At 44.2% G+C, this 13614-nt stretch overlaps 1 protein-coding gene across 2 annotated transcripts in view; it reads left to right on the top strand.

Annotated features, from left to right (window-relative positions):
- OXR1 (oxidation resistance 1) overlaps positions 1-13614 on the top strand; it is a 358052-nt gene that overhangs the window by 208312 nt on the left and 136126 nt on the right. The window lies entirely within an intron of this gene.

Here is a 13614-nt window from a genome sequence, read left to right as displayed (position 1 = left end):
ACAAACTCACAAACTTTCACATTTATAATATTAATAGGATATACTCTTATATAACTGTGTTATCCTCCAGGTCTGATTCACTTGCTAATCCGACACTGTATACAGAGTGACATCATCACCTGCAATATACAATGTATTTTTGCTAGAATTCCGATTATTATTCATTTATTATTACAGATATTGTAGATCCTTGCATGCCATAGCCCGGGATCTTCAACCTACTTTCAATTCAGTAACATAGGACCGAACTGATGGATCGGTCACTGACAATTCTTGTTCCGGAAATGCCCTTAAGGAAATCATAGAAATGACTTTTCATACAATTCCATACACTGCATAAATCATGCCCATTGCATTGTGGGTTTGTCTGTTTTGTCGCTATAGGGTCACTTGCAGAACTTAAGCTCGTGCTACATTTTAATACTTCTAAGCACATCAATCTGAAATGTAAAGCGCCTATGTGCCATTATCAATAGGGTATAATAAGACCAGAATAGAGCGCACAAAGACTTCACACGCTCAGGCACAAGCAGCGGCTTTGAAGGGATTCATACAAGTCGGTATTAAATAGAAGTGCCACTGCGGGAAGAGTAATCGTGAATGAAAGTCAAGAGGAATGATCTCATAGATAGGTAAGAATGGGAAATTGCTGCCTGCCTATTATACGGAAATCAAGTGAATGCAGAAGAGACGACTTTAATATCAAAGGCTGAACACATTGTAGCAGAAAAGCTGTGGCTATCTAGGAGCCTGTAGCTGGTACATTTATATAAGGGTTTTGCTATACTTACTATAGGGGCTTCCAATACTTACATATTGATGACCTATCCTTAGAACACTAGATCTGCGGTAGCACGAGACCCCCCACGGATCAGCTGCTAGAAGTGTGACTACCATATTTGCTTCACGGACTAGTGATGTCAGATTCATTCAGCACCGGGGCCAGTTGGCAGCTTGGTCCATTCAAGAGTATCACGCTGAGATGCAATATTCACAGCCCATAGACAATGTATAGCGCTATGCTTAGTATTCACCTGATTGGTGCCATCTTATAAAACAGCTGATCAGTGGGGGTCCCAGGTTTTGGACTCCCACCGATTTGATATTGATGACCTGTGCTGAGGTCAAAGAGATTGATTTTGTTATTTGTGGTGGTCTAGGACAGGAAACAGTTGAACTTTTAAAAAAAAAAAAAAATATATATATATATATATATATATATATATATATATATATATATATATATATATATATTACATACCAAAAGTTTGGACACACCTTCTCATTCAAAGAGTTTTCTGTATTTTCATGACTATGACAATTGTAGATTCTCACTGAAGGCATCAAAACTATGAAGTAACACATGAGGAATTATAGACTTAACAAAAAAAAGTGTGACACAACTGACAATCTGTCTTATATTCTTAGTTTTTCAAAGTAGCCACCTTTTGCTTTGATTCCTGCTTTGCACACTCTTGGCATTCTCTTGATGAGCTTCATGAGGTAGTCACCAGAAATGGTTTTCACTTCACAGGTGTGCCCTGTCAGGTTTAATGAGTGGGATTTCTTGCCTTATAAATGGGGTTGGGACCATTAGTTGTGTTGTACAGAAGTCAGGTGGATACACAGCGGATAGTCCCACTGAATAGACTGTTAGAATTTCTCTGTACTGTATATACATATAATATATATATATATATATATGTTAATTTGACTTTAAGCAACCGTCCATTCAGGAGCTTACAAATGGCATGTATGTCTGAACCTACAGGAGATACGTACCTGTTATTTATTTCTGCAGATTTTGCTGCTTGGCTGCTTTTTAGTTTAGCTCCATTTGATAGACTTGTGATCAGTGACTACAGCTTAGCTGCAGAGCCTACAGGGAGTCTGAGGTAGACTTAGACACACCTCCTGTCTTGTCATTGGCTCACACTGCTCTCTCTCCTCCCTCCTGCAGCTCTGCCTCTTCTGATTGGCTGCTCTCAGAGGTTCACCAGGATTTCTGAGCATGGGGAGGAGATTTCCATTACAGACGTGATTATTAAGTAATTGTCAGATACTGAAGAGTATAAGCCTTTGTAAGGGGAATCTGGAGGTGGCATTGTGGAGTTGGAGATGTAAAGTCGGGGTCGGGACCCATTTTGTTGGAATCGGAGTTACTGATTCCTGTTTCAAAATAAAATGATAAAATTAATTTTAATTATATTATACCATTATTGATATTGTACAATTAATTAGATGTGTTGATTATTACATAATTACTTTCATGGGAATCAATCACCGGCATTATAATGAATTAGAGGATCTTTAGTGGATCTGATTGATCATAGCGGTTGGCAATTTATCAAGAAGTTGGACTGGGGAAATATGGCAGAATGAAGGGGATAAAATCAGCTGCTGCCTGGTATGCTGTGGATCCAGTAGGTGGCGCTGGGTGCTATGCTGTGGATCCAGTAGTTGGCGCTGCCTGCTATGCTGTGGATCCAGTAGGTGGCGCTGCCTGCTATGCTGTGGATCCAGTAGGTGGCGCTGCCTGCTATGCCGTGGATCCTGTAGGTGGCGCTGCCTGTTATGCTGTGGATCCAGTAGGTGGCGCTGCCTGCTATGCTGTGGATCCAGTAGGTGGCGCTGCCTGCTATGCTGTGGATCCAGTAGTTGGCGCTGCCTGCTATGCTGTGGATCCAGTAGGTGGCGCTGCCTGCTATGCTGTGGATCCAGTAGGTGGTGCTGCCTGCTATGCTGTGGATCCAGTAGGTGGCGCTGCCTGCTATGCTGTGGATCCAGTAGGTGGCGCTGCCTGCTATGCTGTGGATCCAGTAGTTGGCGCTGCCTGCTATGCTGTGGATCCAGTAGGTGGCGCTGCCTGCTATGCTGTGGATCCAGTAGGTGGCGCTGCCTGCTATGCTGTGGATCCAGTAGGTGGCGCTGCCTGCTATGCTGTGGATCCAGTAGGTGGCGCTGCCTGCTATGCTGTGGATCCCGTAGGTGGCGCTGCCTGCTATGCTGTGGATCCGGTAGGTGGAGCTGCCTGCTATGCTGTGGATCCCGTAGGTGGCGCTGCCTGCTATGCTGTGGATCCAGTAGGTGGAGCTCCCTGCTATGCTGTGGATCCCGTAGGTGGCGCTGCCTGGTATGCTGTGGATCCGGTAGTTGGCGCTGCCTGCTATGCTGTGGATCCAGTAGGTGGCGCTGCCTGCTATGCTGTGGATCCAGTAGGTGGCGCTGCCTGCTATGCTGTGGATCCAGTAGGTGGCGCTGCCTGCTCTGCTGTGGATCCAGTAGGTGGCGCTGCCTGCTATGCTGTGGATCCCGTAGGTGGCGCTGCCTGCTATGCTGTGGATCCGGTAGGTGGAGCTGCCTGCTATGCTGTGGATCCCGTAGGTGGCGCTGCCTGGTATGCTGTGTATCCAGTAGTTGGCGCTGCCTGCTATGTTGTGGATCCAGTAGGTGGCGCTGCCTGCTATGCTGTGGATTCAGTAGGTGGCGCTGCCTGCTATGCTGTGGATCCAGTAGGTGGCGCTGCCTGCTTTGCTGTGGATCCAGTAGGTGGCGCTGCCTGCTATGCTGTGGACCCAGTAGGTGGCGCTGCCTGCTATGCTGTGTATCCAGTAGGTGGCGCTGCCTGCTATGCTGTGTATCCAGTAGGTGGCGCTGCCTGCTATGCTGTGGATCCAGTAGTTGGCGCTGCCTGCTATGCTGTGGATCCAGTAGGTGGCGCTGCCTGCTATGCTGTGGATCCTGTAGGTGGCGCTGCCTGCTATGCTGTGGATCCAGTAGGTGGCGCTGCCTGCTATGCTGTGGATCCAGTAGGTGGTGCTGCCTGCTATGCTGTGGATCCAGTAGGTGGCGCTGCCTGCTATGCTGTGGATCCAGTAGGTGGCGCTGCCTGATATGCTGTGGATCCAGTAGGTGGCGCTGCCTGCTATGCTGTGGATCCAGTAGGTGGCGCTGCCTGCTCTGCTGTGGATCCAGTAGGTGGCGCTGCCTGCTATGCTGTGGACCCAGTAGGTGGCGCTTCCTGCTATGCTGTGGACCCAGTAGGTGGCTCTGCCTGCTATGCTGTGGACCCAGTAGGTGGCGCTGCCTGCTATGCTGTGTATCCAGTAGGTGGCGCTGCCTGCTATGCTGTGTATCCAGTAGGTGGCGCTGCCTGCTATGCTGTGGATCCAGTAGGTGGCGCTGCCTGCTCTGCTGTGGATCCAGTAGGTGGCGCTGCCTGCTATGCTGTGGACCCAGTAGGTGGCGCTTCCTGCTATGCTGTGGATCCAGTAGGTGGCTCTGCCTGCTATGCTGTGGACCCAGTAGGTGGCGCTGCCTGCTATGCTGTGTATCCAGTAGGTGGCGCTGCCTGCTATGCTGTGTATCCAGTAGGTGGCGCTTCCTGCTATGCTGTGGATCCAGTAGGTGGCTCTGCCTGCTATGCTGTGGACCCAGTAGGTGGCGCTGCCTGCTATGCTGTGTATCCAGTAGGTGGCGCTGCCTGCTATGCTGTGGATCCAGTAGGTGGAGCTGTTTCCTGTGACTATTAATATTAGGCACCACCTTGGTAGTTGGTTTAGGGTTGCATATAGGAGAGGCAAAGTTAACCTCTACTTTAACAATGGTATGTTAACACCAGGTATGTTAATACATGACACATGGCTAACATTCCCGGAGCCAAGGCAGCGCCACCTACTGGATCCACGACACACCTAATTTAAACCCTTCCATTCTAGACTCAGCCGTGGAAAAATAGAGGAGTTGGAGTTGATGGACTTTACTCTGAATATATCCAGACTTCTCTCCTGGATACAGTTATATATCTTGTCTTCACACAGCGGATTCTACAATAACACCCCGGTGGCTTCTCTCGAGATCCTGGGAAGGAGCCGTGTTACAATATATAGTCATTAAACAGCATTCTGAATTAAAATGGAAATGAAATTCATAGCCCGGAGCAATCGGTACTAAACATACTCCACGGTCTGACACACATCCCACAACTGTAGCTTTAAGTCTGTTTTATGGCTTTAGTGGGGAGGGGTCAAGGAGGAGTTTAGGTTTCAAATTTGCATAGAAAGAAATAACATTTATAAATAAGATTATTTCATTTTACTGCGATCCCAAAATATCCCAGCCAGTCTGCTGCCACTTTATATTATTATTATTATTATTATTATTATTATTATTATTATTATTATTATTATTATTATTATTTTATAGCATAGGGTTAAATTTGGCAAAGCTGCAATAACATGGTATATTATTGTGTAGAATTTAATTCTTAATATTCAGTCATCCAAACCAGACGCAATACTAAGAATAGAAAAGAGGAATGACAGGTAAGTCAGATTTCCATCGCTGCCATTGCCAGCAGCAGACTGGCATTGTGACAGACTTTCCATAGCCTTGTCGTATTGTCAGGTTGCGTTCCTCACACTGGAGGGATATTAGTGCGGTATATAATACCGCAGATCTCTGAGTACATAACAGGTCGTCATTAAAACGTACCTCCAGTTATAAACAACTTTTCATAAATTAACACTATAGGTAGTATAGTACAATATAAAGTACTGTAAGATGTATTATTGAGGAGAGCTGTTTCTTTCACCGCATATTAAGCTGTGGTTCCTTCTCCCTATCTTCAAGCTTACTTAGATTGGTCTTCATATTCAGCCTCACACGCAGAGCGCTACGGAGAAGGGAGGGGTGGAGTAGCATCTGTCTGTGGGCTGGTTAATTATATAATTGCATCATTCTGTGCACGCCTAGCCTCTTATCTACAAACCTAACAGTGTTAAAAGTGTACAGAGTAGCATAATGTAGGAGCAGGAATTATATAGGGTGTCATGTGTATCCTCCCTCGCCTCTATCTGTCTTAAAAGTGAGGAATAAATCATATTTCTTTCTAAAATATATTTCAAAGAACTGATTTTCACCTGTACTATTCATTTATGAAAAACTGGAGGTGCACTTTAAGTTTTAGGTTGGATATTGATGCTTTGCAGCCAGAAAATAATGATGAATTGCCACATGCCAACATGATATACATTACATGCAAGATATGCATTACATACAACAGGTCACTAGACACAATATGCAATATAATACCGCACATTAGTAAGTGTGAGTAGGGTTGAGCCGATCTTGACTTTTCAGGATCAATTTTGAAATCCGATTTCCGATCATTTTTCATTTGAACCCGATCTCGATCCCAATTGCGATCCCAATGCAAGTCAATGGGATTTTTTTACTAATCGGAGATCGGATTTTAAAAACAATCCTATTCACTATACAGCATGGAATCGAACAATTGAACGCTTTAATTGTTAGAATCCACGCTGTGTAGTGATTTTTTTTAATCCTCTGGCTACTTAGTCCACCCTGGTGTCCACTTACCTGCAGAGATGGCTGGTCCGGCACTCAGTGTTCTCGTTCTTCTTTGTCTTGCTGCCCCCTGCCTCCCAGGTTAGGAGAGTGTGGGTGGGTACTGGGAGGAGAGATGTCACATCTCCCCGCCCTGTACCCACCCACACTCTCCTAAGCCACAAGCCCCGCCTTCTTCCTAGCTCTTTAACACTAACCTGGTAGGGGGGGCAGCGAGGCAAAGAAGAACGAGAACACCGGGCACCGGACCAGCCATCTCTGCAGGTAAGTAGCTACTAGAGATGTTAGCTAGTCTCCCATTAGAATGAATGAATGGACGCAGGCGGCGTGCAGGGGGTTAAGGCTGTGTGCCAGCTGCTTTCATTCATTCCTATGGAACCACAGCGGAGCCTTCACACTGAGTATACACTTCGCTCAGAATGAGCGGAGCGTATACTCAGTGTAAAGGCTAACATTCTTAGCTTTTCCTACAATGCTTATCCAGTAGCAAAGCATTGTGGGAAATAATCATCGATCTTGATCCCACCTAAAAAGATCGTGTGCGGAATTCCGATCAAGATCGTGAAATTTTCTCGATCGCCGATCGGAACCCAATCTTTTCCGAACACAATTGCTCAACCCTAAGTGTGAGCCATGAGCGCACAGCCAGGGCTCAGCAGAGGTGGCAGCTGCTCCCATCCAAATCTTGTTATATGCAATTGTGCTCATTCTGCAAGTGCTGCTCATTCTCTGACTCCCTGGGCCCCATACACTGTAGGAAATGGGAGCATTGTAGTGTGGGGGTGGGCTAAGCTAGGGGCAATATACTGTGTGGGGGCTGAGCAAGGGCCATTATATTATGTGGGGACTGAGCTGGGTGCATTACATTGCAAGGGGGCACCATGGGATCCCTTCTACATAGGATCTACACTCCTGTGGTTTAGAATGTCTTGGCATTTACCAGCATGAAAAGTGGGGACATTTTAATCTTTACTATGGGATTGCATCATCTCTTTGCCAAAATCTGTAATGAGGCCTCTACCTTCTTTGTACAATTAACAAAGGTAGTATGTTTTATTTAGAAAAGGGACCACTGGGGCCCCCTTAGAGCTCCTACATAGTATAATGCCCCTTTGAAGCCCCTACACAGTATAATGCACTCTTGAAACCCCTACAAAGTATAATGACCCCTTGCAGCCCCTACATAGTATAATGACCCCTTAGAGCCCCAGACAGGCTTATCAGCTGGAAGTTTGCAGCACCCAGGGAGCCAGTTGGGAGTCACAGCATCAAGGGATGTAAATATCCTGAATCTGGCCAAATAGCATTGCTCAGTATTCATGTACATATGTGAACAAGGCCCAGCCGCACTCATTGCGTGTAACTCTTTCAGACCCAATATGATGATATCTTTCCTGGCCCAGATTCTCCTATATACATGCTATAGAGTCTCTGTAAACATTCACATTTCTCCAGTACATAAATGGAGGAATTCTACTAGCGGAAGATTGTCAGTATTACGTATAGCAGACACCTATGTATTCCACACATAGACTCAGACTTGTCATTAATTATTGAGGGAGAGCAGACAGCTGGAGAGCAGGTATGGAGCGACGTGCACCGAATATGGAAACTACCAAATCAAATAACCTGCACTCCGGCCCCGCGTGTGATTGATGGCAGACGAGACACATCATAGACAGACAATGTGCAAAACCTCTCGCACTGTTATATGGAATGTGCAGGATAGAATAGTGTTATATTCCAGATTTACTGATATTATTATGTAGATTGCTCTAGTAATATCAGGTTATACTTATGTCTATTATGTTACTGAATAGATTTTATTTTGAATGTATCTATATAGAGAGCTTCAACATATTCTATCTATCTATCTATCTATCTATTATCTATCTATCTATCTCCTATCTATCTATCTATCTATCTATCTATCTATCTATCTATCTATCCCATATCTATCTATCTCCTATCTATCTATCTATCTATCTATCTATCTATCTATCTATCTATCTATCTATCTCCTATCTATCTATCTAATATCTATCTCCTATCTATCTATCTATCTATCTATCTATCTATCCCATATCTATCTATCTATCTATCTATCTATCTATCTCCTATCTATCTATCTATCTATCTATCTATCTATCTATCTATCTCCTATCTGTCTATCTACCTCCTATCTATCTATCTATCTATCTATCTATCTATCTATCTATCTATCTCCTATCTATCTATCTATCTATCTATCTATCTATCTGTCTGTCTGTCTGTCTGTCTATCTATCTATCTATCTCCTATCTATCTATCTATCTATCTATCTATCTATCTACCTCCTATCTATCTATCTATCTATCTATCTATCTCCTCTCTATCTATCTATCTATCTATCTATCTATCTATCTATCTATCTCCTATCTATCTATCTATCTATCTATCTATCTATCTATCTATCTATCTATCTATCTCCTATCTATCTCCTATCTGTCTATCTACCTCCTATCTATCTATCTATCTATCTATCTATCTATCTATCTCCTATCTATCTATCTATCTATCTATCTATCTATCTATCTATCTATCTCCTATCTGTCTATCTACCTCCTATCTATCTATCTATCTATCTATCTATCTATCTATCTATCTATCTATCTATCTCCTATCTATCTATCTATCTATCTATCTATCTGTCTGTCTGTCTGTCTGTCTGTCTGTCTGTCTATCTATCTATCTATCTCCTATCTATCTATCTATCTATCTATCTATCTATCTATCTATCTACCTCCTATCTATCTATCTATCTATCTATCTATCTATCTATCTATCTCCTCTCTATCTATCTATCTATCTATCTATCTCCTATCTATCTATCTATCTATCTATCTATCTATCTATCTATCTATCTATCTGTCTGTCTGTCTGTCTGTCTGTCTGTCTGTCTGTCTGTCTGTCTGTCTATCTATCCATCCATACACTATATATACTGTATAGTAATAAATGCTAGTATAAGTCTGTTTGGTAAGGCTGGAGCTACAATTTTCGGCCCCAACTGCAACCAAGGATCTCTGTCACCCTGCGACATACAAAAGTAATGTAAGTGAATGAGACCTCATTGCTAAGTCAAGGTTGCCACAACAGCATCTCCTGCTCAGATAAAAATTGCTCACCAATCGGGCACAAGATTTCCGTGTAGCTCCAGCAGAGACAGAGTTTATGGCGTACTAGGCGTGCCACCTCCATCCACTACCATTTTGATTCTTCTCATTCCCATCCATTTTTCTCTGTACTCCCACACAGTTTAATACCCGTACAGTCGCCCTGACATATCATGCCCTCACAGTATAACGTCCCCCTCCAGTTCCCCCACAGTACAATGTACTCCAGCTCTCCCCATAGTATAATGTTCCCCTTCAGTACAATGTTCCTCTCCTGGTGCCCCCAGGATGACATGAACATAAGACAATACTACTCTCCTCGCCCCTTCCTCTGCTGTCTCTTGTCCTGAAGGCTTGAGGGAGCAGTCGGTGCGATATAAGTGAGGCCGGGGGCGGACATTCTGCTTCATCATTGTATTCAACTCATCTGCAGCCCGAGGACATTGGGACAGACCTCACACCGGATTCTGGGACTGTTCCGCTGAATTGGGGACAGTTGGGAGGTATGCTATAGTCAAAGTCCACATATTAGTAAGAAACCTAATGTTCGGTCACGCCTCGTGCTCTCCTGTGTGTATGTGACCCCTATCATCATATAACCCATTGCAGCCGAGGGTGAAATATGTGAAGAAGTAAAGTACGGAGCGGCGCGGCCAGCCGAAACTTTTATTGCTTGCTATTACAGAACACACATGGGAAAGCTTACACTGCACTAAACTGATGGGGTTTTTTTTTCCGTAGCAATAAAAAGCTCAATTCGTGCAGAGGCTTCAGCCTCGTACAAATATATTCATCAATAATAAGAGCACGGGGACGCGGCGCCGCCCGCTTCTACTTTTTGTCACTTAATGATGAATTGCCTTTTATTCGGATGTGCGCAGACGTCCTCCGTGCCACGCTGAATGGTAATTTGTTGATTTTATAGTGTTTGCCGCTTGGAATTAAAAGTAATGAGTCGCTTTCCATACAAAACGTCTACGGAAATGAAACGAAGTGTAAGGTATTCGGCCGTAATGGGATGAAATTGTGAATTGTGTCTTGCAATGTTCACTTAGCGTAACTTAGAGCTGGTTGCCTTGCTATGGATGTTTTATTGACGTACAAGAGTTGAAAAATAGCGCCATTCCTGTTCACAGGTTGTGTCTGGTATTGCAGTTCAGCTTCATTCACTTGATGGGATGAAAGACAATCAAGGACGGGTTTAGCGGGGTTACTAATTCTGTACAACTCAATACTAGGTAATAGGAAGGGAGGGCGTAGAGTTCAAGTGACCCCATAGCGAGGCGTAACATGAAGCGACATCTGTACCAGGCCTCTCAAATATAATGGATTGTACAGGGTTGTTTTTGTTTTATTTTAAATGGCATATGCAACCAACACTGTATGCCAAGAGACGCACATATCATATCATGTTATTCCAGCGAAATAGGTCTACGTGATTCTGCAAAATATCCAAAATCTTCTCTCCATAGCCATAACAAGCTCAAATTCTTCCTGCCCGCTTCTACCACTAGGGGGAGCTCACTGTACATGAATATAGAGTGAGCTTATAGAAATCAATTCTAATCCAAATGCAGTGTATTGTGCGCCCTCTAGTGGTAACTGCAGGCACATTTTAACTAGTAAGGGAGCATTCACACTACTGTTGTTTGTATCTGTTAAAATCCCATTGAGCTCTGTTGTCCGTTAACATCTGTTTTAATTTAATCCGATATTTTGGCGCAGATAATAACACGGGGTGCGGGACTTTTGGCTCTAACATAACAGGGTTATACTGTCCGTTTTTTCTGTGCATGCTCGGAAAGCAGAACAACCCCCCCCCCCCCCCCAAAAAAAAGGGCACTAACTGATGTTAATGTCTCCGTTTTTTGAACTGATACATTAAATGGAGACATTATCACGAGTTAGTATCCAATAGGATATCATAAATCCTATCATAATGGACTTCCAATGGTAGTGTGAACGCCGCCTAATACTCTATGTAAGTATAATACAGTGCACTATAGAGTAATTGATGTACAAGTTATTAGGGCTTATAATTTACGAGACGTTCCCCTGCCGGCCGTGTGTCCTAATGTATACAGTTGTAGCTGTATATCCCACAATGCAGTACCCCGAGATGTAGGAAGCCTCGTGTCTGTACGGCCTCATTTATGTCTATAGTCATTATTTTATCGCCTGCCATAAAAGATGTACAGGTCACCATAAAACCGCTTTATTTTATGACTTCCTTATAATATTCTCCCTCCAGATCTTGGCATCCAAGACGTGAGATTTCATTCTGATTCCATTTTTATTAACCAGCCCAGACTCATATCTACAAATCCTCCCATATAGTAGATTGTATTAGGATGAGGGTTTGACACTTTTTGCTTTTGTATTTGTAGTTTTTTATTAGGTTCTGGCTTCGGTATAATTCCGTTTGTTTTGTAGTGTGATTGCTGGCGGCGGGGCGATGTGTTACCTGCAGTGCTACGTAGGATGCTACGTAAGGTTATACCATTGTTGACCTATCCTAAGGATTCGTCGTCAGTAACGGATAGGGTTGAGCGATCGGGATCGCCGGAAAATGATCAGAAATCGGATTTTAAAATCGATCCTGAAATCTCTAGATCGGCTCAACCCTAGTAACAGATTGTTGGGGGTCCGAAACCAATCGCTCCCACTAGGGCTGACCTCCATGCCCATGGCGCTCCTCTCTCCTCACTCTCCTTTGGTGCAAAAGTTGCAAATATTTGAGCAAAAAAACAATTTTTGCAACTTTTTAAAATTTCCCCCAATGCCCATATTTCTAAAACTTTCCCCTATAGGCCTATAAGTCTGATTCAGCAAAATGGCAACAATCCCATTTTAAAAGACTGTTTGTTATATGTAAATTACAATTAAAAGGATTCTACCATTAAATTTTATTTATTTTTTTGTAGATAAGATGTCGGAATAGCCTTTAGAAAGGCTATTCGTCTCTTTCCTTTAGATGTGGTCTCCGCCGCGCCGTTCCTTAGAAATACCAGTTTTTACCGGTATGCAAATTAGTTCTCTCGCAGCGATGGGGGCGGGCCCCAGCGCTGGAAATACGATGAGGGCGTCCCCACTGCTGCTCGAGAACATGATCCTGTGATGCCTCCATCTTCTGGATCCTCCCCTTCTTTCTTTGGCGTCACCTCCGACGCCTGTGCAGTTGGCTCTGCCAGTGAGACACTAGTAGAGCCGACTGCGCATGCGCGCAATTGCGGCGTCGGAACTATGGCCGCGGGCATGCGCAGTCGGGTTCACTTGTGTCTCACTGGCAGAGCCAACTGCGCAGGCGTCGGAGGTGACGCAGTAGGAAGACGAAGAAAGAAGGGAAGGATCCAGCAGAAGATAGAGGCGTCTCTGGAGCCTGTTCTCAAGCAGCAGTGGGGACGCCCCCATCGCATTTCCAGTGCTGGGACCCGCCCCCATCACTGCGTGAGAACTAATTTGCATACCGGTAAAAAACAGTATTTCTAAGGAACGGCGCGGCAGAGATCACATCTAAAGCTAAGAGACGAATAACCTTTCTAAAGGCTATTCCGGCGTCTTATCTACAAAAAAAAAGTTTTTAATGGTAGAATCCCTTTAAAGAATCATGTGGGCAGTGACAAGATCAAGAAGAGTCACACAGTGCCGCCCCCTACTGGCTTGTTTAATATCTGTGGCTGCTCTATGTCAGTACCAGCGTTCCCTTAGCCTGGTGTATGTCCCTGCAGAGTATAGTATAGTATAGTGCAAAGGTGCATGCGCAAGATTAGGAGAAGACTACAATTAGGGGATGTCACTGACGCAGGGAGGGGTCTAGACTGCATGATTCTTCAAAATCTGGGACCTCCACGGATCAGCTTGTTAAAGACGCCATAGTATTCTTGTGAGCACTGCGCTCTCTTTACTGAATACCAATCACAGTACTTTACACTACATAGAGCCTGTGCTTGGTATTCCAGCTCAGTCCCATTCACTTGAATGGGACTGAGCTGAAAACAGGCCATGTGAGTAGCTGATGTGACATGTTATCCATGAAGCGTGGTGGGCCTATTCAAACAGATGATGAGTGAGGTCCCGCCATTCACATATT

This window comes from Leptodactylus fuscus, chromosome 4 (genome assembly GCF_031893055.1).
Source record: "Leptodactylus fuscus isolate aLepFus1 chromosome 4, aLepFus1.hap2, whole genome shotgun sequence".
Lineage (NCBI taxonomy): Eukaryota > Metazoa > Chordata > Amphibia > Anura > Leptodactylidae > Leptodactylus > Leptodactylus fuscus.
The sequence above is the reverse complement of the archived record's forward strand: the minus strand, read 5'-3'. Positions and strand labels throughout refer to the sequence as shown.